The sequence below is a fragment of the Cebus imitator genome, unplaced genomic scaffold, assembly GCF_001604975.1.
Source record: "Cebus imitator isolate Cc_AM_T3 unplaced genomic scaffold, Cebus_imitator-1.0 Scaffold5, whole genome shotgun sequence".
NCBI classification, from domain to species: Eukaryota; Metazoa; Chordata; class Mammalia; order Primates; family Cebidae; genus Cebus; species Cebus imitator.
This window is the reverse complement of record NW_016107320.1, coordinates 9,071,168-9,092,352: the sequence shown is the minus strand read 5'-3', so window position 1 is coordinate 9,092,352 and position 21,185 is coordinate 9,071,168.

Sequence of the window (21,185 nt, the reverse complement as noted above, 5' to 3'; positions counted from 1 at the left end):
CAAAAACGATGAGTTTGGGTCCTTTGTAGGGACATGGATGAATCTGGAAACCATCATTCTCAGCAAACTGACAGAAGAGCAGAAGATCAAACACCACATGTTCTCACTCATAGGTGGGTGTTGAACAATGAGAACACATGGACACAGGGAGGGGAACACTACACACTGGGCTCAGTTGGGGGGAAACGGGAGGCACGGTGGGGGGTGGGGAGCTGGGGAGAGAGAGCAAGGGGAGAAATGCCAGATGTAGGTGATGGGGAGGAAGGCAGCAAATCACACTGCCACGTGTGTACCTATGCAACAATCTTGCATGTTCTTCGCATGTACCCCAAAATCTAAAATGCAATAAAATAAATAAATGGAAAGAAAAATAGAAAAAAAAGAATACTTATTTATTAGAGTTGGAGTCTTGCTCTGTTACCCAGGGTGCAGTTCAGTGGCATGATCATGGCTCACTGTAGCCTCAAACTCCTGGGCTCAAGCAACTCAGCCTCCCAAGTAGGCTTGACAACAGGCATAAGCCATCATGCCCAGCTGAAATCAAGATATTTAATTTACCAATGGTTACACAGCTTGTTGAAGACAACTAAGAAAATGCAACTCAGGCCTGATTCTGAGCTCAGTGTTCTTTTGGCAACATCATGTAATCACTGTGCTAAAAAGGAAATTACTGCCTTTATCAATGCCTTTCTGTGCCTTTCCTCATGCACCCAGGCATTTCCTAGGATTTGGGGACATGGATGGATATGCATGAAGAGAAGAAATTATGAGGAACAAGTAATGAAATATCAATAAAAAGGTAAAAGAATAAGATAGAAGGATAGTGGCTTAGAAACTTTAGCATGAATTAGAATTGGAAAAATAAACAGAGCTTTCAAAAGAAAAACAAAGCATGTGATTATGTTTTCTCATGTATATATCTAGTATACACACTTATTTCAACGGTATAAGCATTTTGCAGGTAAAGGCTTCTTAACATCTTGAAAACTGATGAAGCTGGAATGTACTAATGAGCCAATAATTGTGTGTGGCATTTTTGAACTCCAGTCCTAACTCTGTCACTAGACACATGGCAATAACCATTGATATAGCAATAACCATGAAACCATGAAATTATTCAACCTAACTTATGTTCATCTCAAGAGAACTTATCACACACAAAGCCCATGTGCCCTTGAAGAGTTTTTCTGTTGAAGTGAGTTGTACCAATTATGTACTATTCTCTTTTAAAGAAATGTCTAATAAAAGGCTGTTAGAAACTGTAGCCATCTTAGTTAAAATATTTCTCAACAGCACTCAGAAAAACTGATCAAGTATTAGCAAAGGTCAAATATAGACATCGTCTTTCTTCTCATAGAACACTTAAAACAAGCTGGACAGTATGCCACAAAAGTCAGTAAACAGGGACTTAAAGATAGAAATGACTCCATCAGTTTTTCTGATTCATCAAATGAGATCCAAGCCTAGCAGGTGATTCTGGTAAGGATGGTCAGCAGCCTAGCTGGAGGAAACTGCCCAAGCCATAGAGCTTCTTCGGATGACTTTTACTTTTTATTTCCTCTTGTCAGGTGTTGGCCGCAGATTTGACGGTGCTCTAAGAAAACTGCTGACCTAGTATATAACTCTTAAGCAAAAGCAGGATCATTTGGGATTTATTAATGCTGATTTCATGTTGGGCAGGAGAGCCAGGCAGAGTTGTCAACTCATGTTTGTGTCTGTCCCATGACTGAGTAAATGTATGTTATGCTCTACTTACAGAAAATGTCAGTTGGCCTGCTCTTGTGTTGCTAAAATGGATAAGGATGAATGGTGCAGACAGTTCTGTCAACTGCACTTTAAGCTGTCTAAATGGTTTCTACAAATTCCCACCTACAATGGACAAGGTCAAAAGCATCGAGGAGGTGTCACCTCATTAAGGCTGAAATGCACCTGGCTCCAAGCCCCACACAACTAACCCTGATGCTAAAATTAGTCCTACAGACTCTTGAGTACTCCATCTTTCCATCTCACATTTGGTCCCATTAAGCACAGAAGACAGTTAATAAAGGAAGAAAAATTATTCCAGCTAAATTAATTGAGCTCTGGAACAAAGGAGGGTGAGCAATGCCTTTCAGCCTATTTCTAAAGAACAATGGGGCTTTTATTGTCCATAATGCTGAGTGCCTGCATTCTTATTTAATTCTTTCTTTGGCTTCAGGTATAAGTTCCCCCAGGAGAGGAAGCTCAGAAGTGTGTTTCTGCCTTTGTTCTTTCAGGAGAAAAGAGTGCTACATAGGCCTAAGAAAAAGAAACACACACAACTCAAACACATGAACAAAACCAGGATACATATGGTTCATCATATGCCATCAGTGATCTTGCACAGTGCCTTTTCCTGTAGCAATCTGGGGGCAGGCAGTTGAGTTAATATGTTTATGAGCTCCCTGATACAATACCCTCTAAGCATATTATTATCAGAAGAACAAGTTTATCTTCATGCTTACTTATAAAAAGAATAAAGCAAGTTTAAGATTGGGAGAGACACGGGTATCATTTAGTTCAACACCGTCTCTCAAAAAATTATAAGTCAGTGAGGATTGAAAACTTACCAGTGACCTGCTAGTTTATGAAAAAGCACTGGTCAGGCCCTAGGTCTTCTGTAAGCTGTGGCACTGCCATTTCTGCTATTTTCACTGAACTGCACTGCTTCTGGCCATACTAGCAAGAGTTCCCTAACATTTTCCTTGAATGTAAAGATAATGCATTTTCTGTGGCCAAGTTCTCATACTTCAGCAGGCCTAAAAATCATCTGAGGTCTGTAATAAAATTCAAACTCTTGAGAGATATACCCCCAACCCACCCTTAGATATTCTAATTTTAGAGAGTGATAACAGCAACAACAAAAAACTTAATCTATTTAACAGGCCCTCAGATGATTCTAATGCAGGTAGACCATGAAACCCACTTTGAGAAATACAGTTCTACATGACTGATTATCAATGATCAACAGGTTGAGAAACATTCTTTTTCTATTTTATGAAAGGCAATTAAATAACCTCCCTCTGTCTTTATCTCACTTCCTGAGTAAAAGCAATTTTTATCCTCTCAACCAAACCTATGATTAGAAGGATTTAAAAGGACTTGTTGTCTTATCCTCTCTGCTTCCTTTTAAATTCTATGCCATAGACTATTTTTTTCAAAGTCACATTCCGATGCAAAATGAGATTTACGGATGAACAAAATACAAATACACCTGAAGCCAAAATTTCACTTTATCACTCTATTTTCCTTAATTCAACCTTTCATACAAATAAAATACGTTCAATTATCTGTGGGAGATTCTGTGAGGTTACTTAGAGCAGGAGTTCCCACCTGCAGCCTGTTAGGAACAGGGCCACACAGCAGGAGGGGAGTGTATTCCTCTGTATTTGCTGCCATTCCCCATCGCCTCCATTACTACCTAAGCTCTGCCTCCTGTCAGATCAGCAGTGGCATTAGAATCTCATAGGAGCATGAACCCTATTGCGAACCACACACGCAAGGGATCTAGGTTGCACACTTATGAGAATCTAATGCCTGGTAATCTGTCTCTCATCGCCCCCAGATGGGAACCGTCTAGTTGCAGGAAAACTAGCTCAGGGCTCCCACTGATTCTACATTAGGGTAAGTTGTATAATTGTTTCATTATATAAAACAACGTAATAGAAATAATAGCAGTACACAATAAATGTAATGAGCTTGAATCATACCAAAACAATCTCCTGCCCCCAATCTGCGGAAAAAAATGTCTTTCATGAAACCAGTCCCTGGTGCCAAAAAGTTTGAAGACTGTTGACTTAGAGATACTAAAAGTCATCCTCTGCAGAGCTTCAAGAAATAGGGGAGTTAAAGCACCAGCATCTCTTAGAACATTTACCATTTTTTATTATTATGCTAGAGCAGTCACAGTACAAATGTAAAAATTCAGAATGGGAAGGATACTTTTAGCTCAGGGAAACAATGCAAAGCATATAACAGCCATAGAGTTAGAGCTGAGAATTGAAGAACAAGTCAGGAAAGGTAAAGGGAAAATAGTAATTATTGAATGTGTACAATGTGTGAAGTATTTGACATGGTAGAAAAAGGGAAAGAAAGTTGCAGTATTATTCCTCTGGAAAGAAAGAATAGATCTCTGTTTAATGATGCTCTGTCATTGATGAACAATTTAGTTACTGTGAAAATAGTCTATCTGTGCATGGCCAGGATAAGCTAGGAATGGGCTCCAGGGAGACAAAAACATAGTTTTTACCTTTTGGAAAAAATGTTATTTGATATGGTTCAGCGCTGTCTTCCCACCCAAATCTCTTGTTACACTGTAATCCTCACATGTCAGAGGAGGGTCCTTGCGGAAGGTGATTGTATCATGGAGGCAGTTTCCATACCCCTAGAGCTGCCTCATGGTAGAGTTCTCACAAGATCTGGTTGTTTAAAAGTTTGTGGCACCTTTCGCTTTGCTCTCACTCTCTCCTGCCACTATGTGAAAAAGGGGGCATGCTTCTCCTTTGCCTTCTGCCATGATTGCAAGTTTCCTGGGGTCTCCTCAGCCATGTGGAACTGTGAGTCAGTTAAACCTCTTTCTTTATAAATTACTCAGTCTCAGGTAGTTCTTCATAGCAGTATGAGAACAGACTAATACAATATTCTTTAACAAAACCAGAGAAAGTTGATCTGTATAATGAGGATTTTTTAATTTATTTCCTCCAGGTAAGAAAAGAAAAACTGTGGTGGTGGGGGTGGGGAGGAGGTGAGTGTGGAGCAGAACAAAGCGTTAGGCAGATCTGAGGTCAACAATGAGGCAGATTCCGGGATTAAGGCCAGAAGGGCTCAGGTAAATCATGCAAATACCCAAATCCTGAAAGATACCAGAGGGGATACCAGGCTATGTAATGTATATCGGGTGAGTGATCCAACTAATATTGATGATTGTTAAATTTTAAAGGATGGATTAATACCAACTGAACGAGTGAACCATCCCAGGGCCTGACATCCAGGCACCACATTCTGCATCATCCTTAATATGCTCAAACAAGATAGGGCTTATTGCCGTATTTTGCGCAAGAGGAAGCTGAGGCTCAGGGAGTTAAAATGACTTGTTGAACCTCAAACAGCTAGTAAATGATGTCACTGCACAGTTAGAACCCAAAATAGAATGACTCTAAACATCCCTACTCTTTCCATTATTTCCTGCCACCTTCTAAGATATTTGAACTTGTGGAAATACAAAGTGAAATATTTTGTTTTGCTTTATTAAGGTGGTGAGTGAGCAAAGCTCTGTGCGACACAGTAACAGCATCAAGAATACTAGAACAAAAATATACCACAAGTAGGTTAAACGTCAGTCAGCCAAGTTAAGACTACGATGACACCAAGAAAAGCCACATGGGCACATTTTAAGCACTTTTTTTAGTCTCTTGAGAAGAAAGAAGAAAGGGGTTGATAATTGCAGTGCTCAAGCTATGAGCTCCTTAAATGCAAAGGATTAAGTCCTCACACCTTGCAGGATAAATGATAATTTACCAGTAAAGAGAGACATATTAGACCTGTCATAAACGGATTTTGTAATATTCAGGGCCACATTGGCAAGTAAACAAAAGTTCCACATTGTCAGTTTCAGCTTTTCTGGTTAAATTAACAACTCCAACAATATATCCTTCTGGGAGGAAAGGAAGAAAGGACTGGGGGGGTTGGTGTGGGGGGGTATACGCTGATGATGACAATATGCTACTAAATTAATCTGATTTTATGTTATGAGTAAGAAGAAAACACTGAGACCAAAACACAGCTGCACATATTTGATTATCTAAGCTCCTCTCTGTGTTTCTTCTGTAAGTTGCTGCCACTTCTCTCAACTTCTCCCATGCAATGTCATGGCCCTGGAATTATCACTCTTTCATCTTCCATAAGCAATCCCACTCCCTGCACTCTGCCTCTTCTTCCTGTTCTCTCAGAGCATCTATTCAAACCGCAGCTTCAACCTCAAACCTTCCCTAACCACTTAAGCTTAACCCTAACCTTTGCCCCGGTCCCTCAGCCACCTCTCTTCAATTGCTCTCTCATTTCTTCCTTACCTTTATTTTTCTTCAAATGTGCTAGAGTCATTAGCTAGAATTGTTTTACAGCTCAGTGTGTCTGCTGATTGTCTGTCTTCCACCCACCCCGCTACAAACTCAAGTGCTATGAGAGCAGGGACATTTTGAGTTGTCCCAGAATCTAGAATATTTTCCAGGACACCTAATGCCTAAAAAGTATTTTTGAGCATTAAATTGATAAGAGAGGTAAGGATATGACTAGGGAAAGGAGAAATCACATCAGAGCCACTGACAATTTTTCTGCTTCCCTGGACTAAGAAGCCAGTTGGACCAGCTGTAACCATCCCAGACCCTAGAACATGAAGTTGTGTGTTTAGAACATCCTAGTACACTGAGGATTAGCGAGGCTATTTCATTACCTCTTGAAAAACTCATGGGCTACTTGTACATCTGTCCAGGTAATTTTGCTTAGAAAGCCCTGACAAACAAAGCAAAACATAATGGTGTCCAAAGGATATAAGAAATGGATGGATTTATATGAAAGAGAGTCTTCTTTATTGTCTTCTTCACTGGTCTGGCCACAGTCTGTCTTGGCTGAAGTTTATTTGTTTTCAGCCCTTCAAGGTTTAGAGAACTTTCCATCCCCAAAACCTGTTTCTAGACTTAGATGGCCATGCAGTGTTCCAGTTAGTCCTGGACTGGCCCACACAGTGCTGTTTGCTGCACTTTTGTGGGCTGTGGCCATGACCTCTAAAGATTCGCAGGAGTCTGGAACCTTAAACAGGGAGCTGAGACCAGGGTATCTTTGCAAATACTGGAGAAATGGCCTTGACTTTTCTCACAGATCTCTCTTGGCCAAGTTATCCTCCAGTGGGAAGAGAATACTCTTTCTTGATCCATTTCTTACAGTCCCATGTCCAGAACATAGAAGCAGCTCAGGGAGGCAATATTAGTGTGGAAATTTCATCTGTCTTCATGACATTAAAATTTTTTAGATGTGAATCTTGGGAGAATTAAATTTTCTAAATATTAGGAAATGTGTCTCTATCATTGATGTAATGATTATTATAGGATTGTGAGACTTTAGTGATATTTCTAATATAGTACATTATACCTAGTAGGCACGGAATAAAAACATTTTTTACAGAACTTATTTGCCCAGGTTTTCGAAGTTAGGTGTGCTCATTTATGAAACCTCTCCAACCCTTATCTTGTGTTTAAGTGAGAATCTCGGATTCCTCTTTCCATGTGTTCCCTTAGGCACCGTGTTTGCCGAAATTGGTGGACACAAATAGCGTCTCCTTCTCCCACACCACAACTCTACCCATTCCAAACCGAGTACACTTACTGTATTGTGTGGGAAGAGTGTAGCATGCATGAATAGCTCTGCCTCTTGGCTACTTTCCTTATCAGAGATTAATAAAATTTCCTAGCAAATGAATGATCAAGAGACACAAACCCCAATAACCTTACTTTTCAAATTAACACTTTATATGCATTCTCTCATCTAAGTCTCACAACCCTGTGAGGTAATTATGTTATTATTGGAATCGAGAATTTCTACAGTTCAAATAATTTGACCAACTTGACTCAGTAAATGACAGAATTGGCTTCAGCACAGGTCTGCCTGTCACCAAAGCCCACATTTGAAGCTCTCACTCTATTGCCATCTTTCATAGCTCATGATCTAACTACTCTCATGAGAAAATAGACCGCATTCTCAAGAGAACTTAACATCCATACTGAAAACAATATTTCAAATATTTTGGATGCTATTAGACCCTTATTATGTTACATAATGTAAGTAAAATGGGACTCATCTAAGACAAATTATCTCATTAGAATCACTGATTCAAGAGTTAGAAGTAGTCATAAGACACTGAGTTTCTGTCAGTATACATGTCCAAAGCAAAGTATTAAAACCTAATGAAATACAAGTTGCCTCTTGAATGAAAGAGATTTGACTTAGTTATAGTTAGCTAATCAATTAAGAACATTCATTGTCTGAGAGCTAAAGATGTGTATTTATAAGCATCCTGCAGGTGTTATCCTATGATTAAATTGTAATAACAAAAGTTCTCTTTCCCAGAAATTAAAGCTGGAATGCCTGCCTGACCTTCAAAAAATATGCTTAGTCACCTCTAAAATACCTAGGAGGCATTCTTACCTCACTTCTTTTCCAGAAGCACTAAAGCTCTGAAATGCCTCCATATTTGATGAGTGAACAGCCTATTGCTAAGAAGACAGCCACCATCAAACATTTCTGCAAGTCTTTTAATTCCTGGTTGTCTATGGATTCAGAAGGCTATTTAGAAAAGTCATAAAGATAGTACTTAGAAGATCTCAGTCAGATAATGCAAATTTTTTGGATATTCTTTTGGTAATCTATGGGGGAGCTATAAACTAATGGAGAAATTTTGCTAAACTTCTGAAACTAATATCTGTAACTCAGACTTACAATAAACAGAACACTTCCTTTCATTATAAATTATGTCCATTTAAACTTCATAGGAAAAGATTTTAAATAATTACATAATTAGGCTGAGCATGGTGGGTCATGCCTGTAATTCCCACACTTTCGGAGGCCAAGGCTGGGGGATCACTTGAGCCCAGGAGTTCAATACCAACCTGGGCAATGTGGTGAAACCCCATTGCTACTAAAAATACAAAAATCATCCAGGTGTTGCGGCACATGCCTGTAGTCCCAGCTACTCAGGCCTGAGGCATAAGAATCGCTTGAACCAGGGAGATAAGAGATTGCAGTGAACTGAGATTGTGCCACTACACTCCAGCCTGGGCAACAGAGCAAGACCCTGTCTCAAAAAAATAAAAATAAATAGTTATAATAATTATACTCATGGCATTATAGCATAAGAGTTAAGATAGTACCCCCAGTGTTCCTAAAATAATGTGAGAATATGTCACACATGTGACAAAAAAGATAATTAGCTCTTGAAATAACAGCTGCAAAAAGTCTCTTCCTTTTAATATTGGAAAGAAAAGACATGTTTTTCCAATTGTGATGTGTGCTGTTTCTACTTATAAATTAATTGAGAGGTTATAGAGAGAATAACAGCAAGATTTCAAAGACAGAGCAGGAAGCAATATACTTGCCAAAGTCATTCTTCAACTAAGTAAAATATAAGAGTAAGCAAAAATTGTAGGGTGTGATACTGAACTATGGAAGTACCCACATCATCCTATCCCCAGGCTTGATTCAAGCCTGAATATGAACTGAAAAAAAGAGGCCCATGGTACCACAGCCCAATGGGTTTTTCCTGTTTGCTGCACAGAAAAATACAGCACACCAAGACAGCAGATATTGAAGCAGAGAAAGAGTTTAATTATCCCAAGGCAGCCAAGCAGGAAGGACAAGAGATATTTCTCAAATCCCAATCCCAGAGAATTTGAAGATGTAGGTTTTCAGGGATAGTTCAGTGGGCAAGGTGCTACATAATGGACACTGCTGATTGGTTGGGATGGGGATGAAATCCCAGGGGTCAAAACTGTCTTTGTGTGCCGAGTCAGTTCCTGGGTTGGGGTCACAGAACCAGTTGAGTGAGTTTCTATGTTTGGGTCACTGGTCTGGGTGGCATCAGCTGGTTCACCAGAATGCAAAGTCTGAAAAATAAACTTCAACCCCAGTCTTAAGTTTCACAATAGCAGTGTCATTTATAGGAGCAACTGGGGAAGTTACAAATCTTGTGACCACCAGCTATGTGATTCCTGAGAAGTAAGCAATTATAAAAAGCAATTTAGGAAACAACAACTAGTTATTGTTTAACTATGCCTGTATCTTAGCAGAATTCAGGCATCTACTATAATTCTAAGCTTGTGGCCTTCTATCAGTTCCACAAAGGCAGTTTTAGTCCCTAAACAAGGAGGGTGTTAGTTTTGGGAAGGGACTATTACTATCCTTGATCAAAGTTTGAACTGTGAACTAAATTCCTCCCAACCTACACACAAGATTAAGCAAAAGCCGTTACCTTATGAAGTTAGAAGCAAGATGGAGTCAGTAATGTTAGATTTCTCTCATTGCTATAATTTTCAAAGCTTCAAGGAATTTTGACATTCCCAACCTGTATAATGTTGCATTTTTACTAAGGCCCCTCAGGGGTTATAAATCTCTAATTTTATGAGATGTCTATGGGAATGCACAGAATATTTATAGAATTTGAATTATTTCTTTTCTCCTTCTTGGACAGAAGTCTTGTAATGGCTACATCCTATGCTTTTCCTCATTAAATGTTGGTGGAGATTAATTTTTTATAATAACTTAGATGACATGTAATCTCAGGGAAGTGAATTTTTTCTACTTCCTGTTTTTTCCCTCTAGTTTTCTATAGACAAAGTAATCTCCCAAATCATCCAATGACCATAAATGCCCCCATGTATATCATAAGGCTTACTCTGTCTCCTGAGCTCTAGAATAATATTTTCAGCTGTTTTCTATACATTTCTAAAACTCAGTTTTAGTAAACTCTTTAGCTTCCTCTTCTGGAAAACTGCCTCTCTGCTGAGGTTTTCTATCTCATTTAATAAACTGCTTCTATTCTAATTATCGGTACATATTTTAAAGTCATCTTCAACAGCTTTCTATTCTTCATCCACTGCCTCCAGATATTCAGAAAATCCTAATAATTCTGGGTTTTATGTATCACTTATGCTCTTAAATATGCTGTTGCTTTGTTTTTATTTTAACCTAGACTAATTCAATAGCCTTTTGATCAGCCTGACAAACTCTAAACATTTGCCTCTTTTGTCCATAATATTTCCAACCCTTATCAACCAAACATACAAATCTGGTTATTCTCTCTCTCTCCTCAAAAGCCATATGGCCTCCTCATTGCTCCCAGAATAAAACCTCAAGTTCTTGTCATGGAGTTTTAAATAACCAATTGCAGATTATCATTCTAGTCTGATTCCTCTGCAACACTGTGTGCTAGTCCATTTCAAAACACACCTTTAGCTTGTGTATCTTAATATTGTTGCTCCTGTTGCTCCTTCAATCCTCAAGTTTTCATTAAAATCCATCTCATCCTTCAAGACCCAATTCAGTTGCCACTACACCTTTGGATTGTCTAACCCCATGTCAGAAAAAAAAAAAAAATGCCTCTTCATTTGGAAGCCTATAATTTAATACACACACACTTAGCCCTTATTTCATTCTACTTCCGTGCTATCTCAAAAGGCAACATAAAGAATTTTAAGAGGGCATGCTAATGATATTAGAAAGACGTGGGTTACAACTACAGCTCTACCCCTTACTAGCTGTATGACCTTGGGCTACATATTTAAATGATCCCAACCTCTTTGCATCATCTCTAAAATGTGAATGACAATAGCTACTCCATATAATTACTGTGATAAAGAGAAATCTATATGCTTCTAAATATCTGCTATCATTTAAATAGGTATCAGAAAGAAATATTATCTCTAAACAGTTTTCATTAAACAAATTCCTGTAATAATTTTACTCTAAAGGCATAAAGAGAAGCAACTTAGAAAATCTGAGAGAAAAAAATCAACAAAATTGTCTGAATTTTGCAGACAAATTAGATAAGTTCCATTGATTATTTTATCCTTTATACATCCAGAGGTCATAGAAAATATTCTTCAGGATACAAAGAAGGGCATGATGTATATCTCCTAAGAAAAACTGGTATAATTATCAGTAGTTGTTTATGTGTGTGTTAACCTGTCTCCACTCACGCATGCTAGATTGTAAACTCCTTGAGGAAATGAAGCTTGCCTTACTCACTCTTGGATAACCTCAGTGCCTAAGTGAAGTGCATTGCAGAGTTAATAATGTTGAACTGAGTTAAATCAAATTAAACTGAAGCTAATCAATTCTATGCTGTATGCATCAAAGAGAGAAAGATTTGCAATTTGCAAGTCACTTCCTTCCTGCTCTGTTCCATCCCCTTGACCTCCTGCACTTTGTTTATATTAGCACAAAAAGCATCTCCATCTCTTTTCCTTTTCTTCCATTAGCTTCCATCTGTTGCTTCTGCTGTATTGCATCTTCCTGGAAAGTGTTAGCTCCTCTAATTACTTGACTTTGGTACATTCGTCCCTGCCTCATGATGGACATGTTATTTGTACAATCTGTAGAGTGTTTCATTAGCAACATTGTATACACCACAAAGGGGGGGCGTGCTTATTATTCACATTTGTCATGATGCTGGAACTGCAATCGCTTTTCTCATTTTGGCACTCTCGCACCTCCTCAATTTGTCTTCCTTTTGCTCATCTCCCTTCAAAAACAGCCTGGCTTTCGTTATAGTTGTTTGGATTTGTAGCAGATTAGTTGTGATGTCTGTATAACTTCACAGAAGAGGGAAATATGAGCCAAGACTTTTCAGCCAGGGGACTTTTAATTGTTTTCCTCAGTTCCCAATACCAGATAACACAAGGCACTTCCCAATATGAGCCCACAGCATGTTTGCTGACCTATTATCCATCTCCTGAAAGCAGTCATTGAACTCATCCATCTTTTGTGTCGGTACATATGCCTCTTTTTTCCCCAGTGAAGTTAAGAAGACTAAAACCAAGGGTAATGTTATCAATAACAGCTCTTTCATAGCATATTATGGTCAAAGTATCATTTCTACCAGGTTGAAAGTTGGTAGTTAATAGCACAGTTTAAAAATCATTTCTCTTAAGCCAGTACCTAAGAACAACCTATAAGGCCTAATAAGCACACAAAATTCTGTTCCCTACCCCTAGAAATTCTAATTCAATAGGTCTGAAAGGGGGCCAAGAATGTGCATTTTAAACAAATTCTCCAGATGATTGTAAAGCATGTAGTCTGTATACAATATATTGAGTAATCACTATGATCAATATTTAACAGATATCTGGCTGAATGTGGTGGCTCACACCTGTAATCCCTACGCTTCGGGAAGCTAAGCTGGGAGGATCACTTGAGTCCAGGACTTGGAGACAAGCCTGGGCAAGACAGTGAGACCCATCTCTACAAAATAATTAAAAATTAGCCAGACACGGTGGCATGCTCCTGTAGTCCCAGCTACTCAAGAGGCGGGGGTGGAAGGATCGCTTGAGCCCAGGAGTTTGAGGTTGCAGTGAGCCAAGATTGTGCCACTGCACTCAGCCTGGGTGACAGAATAAGACCCTGGTACGTATACACACACACACACACACACACACACACACACACACACACAAATACAAACATATATGTATGTGTATACACACACACACATATATAAATATACATATACATAAAACTTAGTGACTTAAAATCAGTTTCCATGTTTCAGTTTCTGTGGGTCAGGAATTTACGAAAGATTAGGGTGACAAAACATTTGGTTTGCTCACAACTTAGAGGATTCTTAGGAAACATGACTTTAAGTGATCAAACCAGGAAAGTTCTAGGCAAACCAGAATGAGTTGATAGATCACTATAAGCTTCACTAGATGGTTCTGGCACAGGCTTTCAGGTAGTTTTAGTCAGGATGTCAGAAGGATCCACCATCGTCTGAAGGCATGACTACGGCTGGAGGGTCTGCTCTCAAGACAGCACACTTACATTACTACTGACTGGCCCGGTGCCTCCGTTCCCTGCTGGCTATTGGCGGCAGACTTCAGCTCTTTGGTACAAGGTCCTCACCATAGGTCCTCTCTGCAGAATAGTCACAACCTGAAAGCTTACTTCACCCAAACTAAGCAACACAAGATAGGTATTAGGAATGAAGCTGTAGCACTTTTTTTGTGATCTAGTCTCCAAAGTCATACATCATTATTTCTGCTTTATTCCATTTGTTAGAAGACAATTACTAAGTCCAGCCCACAAGGGAGAAAAAAATAGGCTGCATCCCTTAAAAGGAGTATCAAACAATTTGTAGTTTTTTAAATTATCTTTAAATTTCTATTTCAACAGTTTTTGGGGTACAGGTGACATTTGGTTACACTGATACATTCTTTAGCGATGATTTCTGAGATTTTGGTGTACCTGTCATCTGAGCAGTCAGCACTGTACTAAATATGTAGTTTTTTATCCCTCACGCCCTTCTCAACCTTCTCCCTGCAAGTCCCCAAAGTCCATTGTATCATTCCTCCGCCTTTGCATCCTCATGGCTTAGCTCCCGCTTGTAAGTGAGAACATACGATACTTGGTATTCCATTCCTGAGTTGCTTCGGTTAGATTCAAGTTGCTGCAAACAACATTGTTTTATTCTTTTTAATAGATGAGAATTTATTCCTTTTAATAGATGGTATATATACATTCCACAGTGTATGTACACCACATGTTTTATCTACTTGTTTGTTGATGGACACTTAGGTGGGTTCAATATCTTTGCAATTTGCAAATTGTGCTGCCATAAATATGCATGTACATATGTCTTTTTATATAATGACTTCTTTTCCTTTGGCTAGATAAGCAGTAGTGTGATTGTTGGATTGAATGGTAGTTCTGCTTTTAGTTTTCTTTAAAGAATCACCATACTGTTTTCCATAGTAGCGTTGTGAGTTTACATTCCTCCCAGCAGTGTAAAAGTGCTCCCTTTCACCACATCCATACCAAAGTTTATTGGTTTTGACTATTTATGGTCATTCTTGCAAAAGTAAGGTGATATCTCATTGTGGTTTTAATTTGCATTTCCCTAATAATTAATGATGTTGTGAATTTTCCATGTTTATTGGTTATTTGCATATCTTTTGAGAATTGTCTATTCATATTCTTAACCTGTTTTTTGATGAAATTGTTTGCTTTTTTCATGCTGAACTGAGTTCCTTAGAGATTCTGGATATTAGTCCTTTGCCAGATGCATAGTTTCCAAATGTTTCTCCCACTCTGTGGGTTGTCAGTTTACTCTGCTGATTATTTCTTTTGCTGTGCAGAAGCTTTTTATTTCAATTAGGTTCCATTTATTTTTTGTTTTTGTTTTGTTTTGTTTTGCTTCTTGTATTTCCTTCTGTGGTCTTACTCATGAATTCTTTGCCTAAGCCAATACCTAGAAGAGTTTTTCTGATGTTATTGTCTAGAATTTTTATGAGTTCAGGTCACAGACTTAAGTATTTTATCCATCTTGAGTTGATTTTTGTGTAAGGTGAGAGATGAGGATCTAGTTTCATTCTTCTACATGTGGCTTGACAGTTTCTCCAGCACCACTTATTGAATAGGGTGTCCTTTCCCAAATTCATATTGTATGCTTTGTTGAAGATCAGTTGGTGGTAAACACTTGCCCTTATTTCTAAGTTCTATATTCCATTTCACTAGTACCTGAGGTGTGGACAAGTTCACTGTCTCCTATGGGATTGGAATGGCAGGGAAGTCTTGAAGCTTGCTCATTTGGTCATTGTATATACCTTATTTACTTACTTAGCTATATTTATTTACTTAATTTTTCCCCAGTATTTATTGAGTTGATGATTGAGGCTTCAGGTCAATAGGGTAGGTATCTCTGGGTAGGCACTGGTTATAACTAAGGCAAGTGGATAGATGTAATAACCAGTGGTGGGCAGAGGTCCCAACCTTGCTAAAGGTGACTGGGGAGCTCTCAATTAGATGTACTGTGGTTTTGTCAGAGTGAAGGGTGGGAACTACCTCAGCTCCCCTGCCAGGCCAGCAGGAAAGCTATCTACCTCCTAGTCTCACTTCTGTCCCAGGGTTCTGGCTATTAAGATTACACAGGCACTTCCTTTCATCTGTAAGGATATCAATGTTTCAAGTAAAGAGGAATTATGATTCTGCCTTTTCTGCAGACGTAAATCCTGAGAGCGCCTCTCCTGTAGATCTGCAACCACACTGGATTGCCATGGGAGAAGCCCCAGCTGTGTCTGCAGATGTGTACAATGCAGGAACAATAACCCTTTCTCCACGGCCCTTCACAATTACAATGGCTGCCTGCCTGTTAGGGTAGAGGAGAGGTACAGACTTTCCCTACTGTGCCCAGCACTTCAATTGTGTCTCTGCTATAAGAAACTTCCCACCAGCAGAAAGATCTGGGATGCAAGTCCTGTCATTCAGAATCTATTGTCCAACAGGGTATTCCCTTAATGTGGTACTCTCCCCATTTCCCTAGGAATGGTACTTCCTGAGAGCCAGACTACAGTGATTGTTATTGCTATTCTGGGTCTAGCCACCCAGTGGGGCTACCAGGCTCCAGGTTGGTGCTAGGGAATGCCTGCAAAAGATCCAGTGATGTGACCTGTCTTCAGGCCTCCTAGCTGTGGATACCAGCAGAGGCTCTACTGGAGGTGGCAGGGGAGCGATGTAAACTCCACAGATTCCTGGTTGTAGATAGGCTCTTAGTGTACTGTTTTTCTTGAACATTTCTTGTACTAGTAGTAAACTTGTCACGTGCAAGGGTGTTGCAGGCAGTGGTGTTGAGATCCCACAGCCATTTTCTCCTTCACAGGTGCAGTGTTATTCTGCCAAGAGGTGCTGTAAGGGCCTAAGTTGGTTGGCCTCCAGCCAGGAAGTGGTGTTTTCAAGAGAGCACCAGCTATGGTAGTAGCAATGGGATCTGAGCTTGCCCTAAGTTGTCCAGGGGAAGTATTCTGGTCTATCAGGTGATGGGCAGGGCCATTAAAAGCCCCCAAAAGTTTATGTTCTTTTTGTAAAGCCACAGAGTGAGTAGAGAAATAGCATCAGGTGGTGACAGGATTGGGCAAGTCTAAGCTCAGACTCTCCTAGGACAGGACCTCTCATGGCCACAGTTGGGGACAGAAGTTGTTGTTCTCAGGCCACTGGGGTAACATTCCAGAGGGGAGTATAACTGTCTATGCTGTGCAGAAGAGTTCACAAAGAGAGTGGAAAATAGTAGGCAGTAGTGATCCTCACCCAGCTTCTACACACTCAGTGAGGCTGGTCCCACTCCTGCAGTGCACCACAAACAGTGCCAGGTTTAGATCCAGGCAGCATGTGCACAGAACTGAGACCTGCCTCCAGGCCATATGCTTCCCTACAGAGATAGCAAGCATGGCTTTCAGGCCTCATCCCTCCCCATTTGCTTACAAGGCCAGGCACCCATCTCCTGCTTTCATGCTGGTGGTACACTTGCCGCTTACCCCTGGATTCTGTTCAAGGCAGTTCTTCCCCCACAAAATCAAATCACGAAATTAAGCTGGGGGCTTCTGTTACCCTGAAAGTCTTCCCTGAGTTCATTTGCTGACTTCTCTGAGGGTCCTTATGAGACACAGTCAGAAATGTCTTCCCTGGGCTCCCACTGGAGACTGGGAATGGCTACAAGCCTTTTTGCACTGCTGCTTCTACTTTCATATTTCATGCAACTTCCCAGATCTGTTCCCGCTCTGGGTAGGGATAAGACCTTCTACTGAGATTTGGATTTTCAGATTACCTGGCAAGGATGTTTGCTCAGAGGCAGGCTCTCCCTCTCCCACACTCCATTTTTTTTTTGCCTGTCTCACAGAGTAGGGGGTAGCCTACTGCTTCTTTCAAGGCTTCTGTTGATACCTTCAGTTTTCCTGGTAAGTTTCTGTGCTGATTTGGGGGACAAAAGATCTACAGTGCGAATCTCCTCACTATTCTGTCCTTCCAAGTGGGAGAGGCACACTAACACTGCCTCCTATCTACCATCTTGGAAAAAACACTGTAGTTGTATTTTAAATAACTACAGCTCCTAATATATCACAATTTTTCAAGCTGTTTTAATGACTGCTATTCCTACTCTTTAAAGTTGAAAGAATTTCATGTAAGAAAGCAATAATCTCCTCTGGACTTTTCTTTTCATGGCTGTGCTATAACTGACCTTTCTGACTTTTAGGAAATATGTTCTTGTTGTTTTAATAAAATAGAATAAACTTTAATGCTATTTTACTCACAGAAAGCTCATATTTCTAAGGTAAATGCCAGCAGGTTTCCTTCATAGCTGAAGGTAACATAGAAACTTGGGGAGTTCACAATTAACTAGATCAGTGTGGTCAGTTAAACTAGAAAATACCAGTCTGAAATTTTAGTTTATCATGTTTCCATTTTCATTTTATTTTTCTGTTGAATCCTATCTAAGCAGAGACAAAAGCTAAACTCTAACAAATTAGACATGTGACCTTAGGTAAGTATCTTTTCTTGATGCTTTTTGAACACATAAAATGAAAAAAAAAAAAAGTCTAAAAATTATTTAAGCTTCTTTCTATTTGTAGTATTGAGCAATGATCTGAACCACTAGGAAATTTGCCAGATCTTAAGGCAGAATGAACCAAGCTTATTTCCCTTTCTCTTATTGCATCTATAAGGATATCTGCCCACCCAATTGATGAATTAGTGTACTACTCCAGTTGCTCATGAACGTAATGCAGTGCCAGAGAGATAATAAAATTATCTGATAACCTAGGTGAGTAATATATTATCAAAACATGTGGCTGTAGTGACGTAGTACTCCCAAAAGCAGACCAACCATCTTTGAAAACAAAAAGTTTATGAGAAGTATGACACAATCACAGATGCTACAAATTTTCCTTACTATCCAAATCCTGGTGACTACACAAAAGTATGCACTGTAAAGTCCCTTTTCTTTATTACCTATTTTCCATGCCACATATTACAAACTGATGTTTCATACATATCCACTCAATTCGTTAGTCAAATTTCTTCTGCATCATCCAAGAGTTGTATTCTTTACTTAACAGTAAGTACTAACAGCCTTAGTGCTGTGATTATTTTAAATTTCTTCCATATTGATGTTCCTTCCCCTTTGTGTTTGTAAAATCTTCCTAATACTGTCTAATATAGCTAGTTGGTTTTTCTTTTCCTTTTAATGGTTTTTCTTAAAATGGAATAATTTGTTCTAATGCTTTCAAAAGCTTTTCACACATAGAAATGTCAATAAATGGTTCAAAATAGTATCCTAAGCTGGGTGCAACAGAAGGTACCTGTAGCCCTAGTGACTCAGGAAAGTGAGGTTGGAGAATTATTTGAGCCCAGGAGTTCAAGACCAGCTCAAGACCAGCCCTGGGCAAAATAGAAAGACCTCATTTCAAGGAGAAAAAATAGTGTTCTAAAATTATAACATAAAAATTCACGTATTCATCATAGGAAATTAATTATCTCAGCAGTCCCACTCATTTCACATAAGTGCTTTCCCACATGTTGTTTTATTTAAACCTTACAACAAATCTAAAATTTATGAAGCAAGTACTTGTATCTCCATTTTACAGGTGAAGAAATTGAGCAAAGACATGATGAAATAAGAAAACTAGAGGCCAATATCCCTGATGAACATAGATACAAAAATCTGAATGAAGTACCACCAAACCAAATCCAAACGCACATCAAAATGTTCATTAACTATGATAAAGTAGGCTTTATTCCTGGGATGCATGGTTGGTTCAACATATGCAAATCAATAAATGTGATTTACAACATAAACATAATTAAAAGCAAAAACCATGGGATTATCTCAATAGACATGAAAAAACCTTCAATAAAATCCAACATCTTTTCTTCTGTTTTTTGAGACGGAGTTTCGCTCGTTACCCAGGCTGGAGTGCAATGGCACGTTCTCGGCTCACCGCAACCTCCACCTCCTGGGTTCAGGCAATTCTCCTGCCTCAGCCTCCTGAGTAGCTGGGACTACAGGCACGCGCCACCATGCCCAGCTAATTTTTCATAGTTTTAGTAGAGACGGGGTTTCACCATGTTGACCAGGATGGTCTCGATCTCTTGACCTCGTGATCCACCCACCCCGGCCTCCCAAAGTGCTGGGATTACAGGCGTGAGCCACCGCGCCCGGCCTCCAACATCTTTTCATGATAAAAACCCTCAAGGAACTAAGCATTGAAGGAACATACCTGAAAATAATAAAAGTCATCTATGACAAGCCACAGCTAATATCATACTGAATGGACAAAAACTGGAAGCATTACCTTTGAGAACTGGAAGGAAACAGGGATGCCCACTCTCACTACTCCTATTCAACATAGTGCTGGAAGTGTTAGGCACAGTAATCAGTCAAGAGAAAGAAATAAAAGGCATCCAAATAGGAAATGAAGAATTCAAACTATCTCTCTTTATAGATGCTTGAATTCTATACCTAAAAGACTTCAAAGACTCCTATGCAAAAAGAACAAAGCCAGAGGCATTACATTACTCTACTTCAAACTACATTACAAGGCTACAGTAACCAAAACAACATGTTACTGGTACAAAAACAGACACATAGACCAATGGAACATAATAGAGTACTCAGAAATAAAACTGCATAGCTACAACCATCTAATATTTGACAAAGTTAACAAAAATAAGCAATGGGGAAAGACTTATTCAATAAGTGACACTGGGATAGCTTGCTAGCCTTATGTAAAAGAATGAAATTGGACCCTTAATTTTTATTATATAAAAAAAAACTCAAGATAAATTAAAGATTTAAATGTAAGACCTCAAACTATGAGGATCCTAGGAAAAAATCTAGAAAACACCATTCTGGACATCAGCCTTGGGAAAGAATTTATGCCTAAGTCTTCAAAAGCAATTGCAAAAACAAAAATTGATAAGTGGGACTTAATTAAACTAAAGAGCTTCTACACAACAAAAGAAACTACCAACAAAGTAAACAGACAACCTACAAAATGTGAGAAAATATTCACACTATGCATTTGACAAAGGTCTAATGTCAAGAATCTATAAGGAACTTAAGCAGTAATTTAAAAAATTTTTTTAAATGAGCAAAAGACATGAACAGAAACTCAAAAGAAGACATACAAGTGGCCAAACATATGGGAAAAAAGTTCCATATCACTAAACACCAGAGAAAAGCAAACCAAAACCACAATGAAATACCGTCTCACACAGGTCAGAATGGCTATTACTAGAAGGTCAAAAAACAACAGATGTGGAGAAAAGGGAACACTTATATACTATTGGTGGGAATGCAAATTAGTTCGGCCACTGTGGAAAGCAGTTTGGAGATTTCGCAAATAAAACAGAAATACCACTTAACCCAGCAATCTCATTACTGAGCATATATCCAAAGAAAGTAATTTGTTCTGCCAAAATGACACATGCATTCACATGTTCATTGTTGTGCTATTCACAATAGCAGACATGGAATTAACCTATGTGCCCATAAATGGTAGATTGGATAAAGAAAATGGTGAGAGATATACAGACACACACACACACACACACACACACACACACACACACACACACAC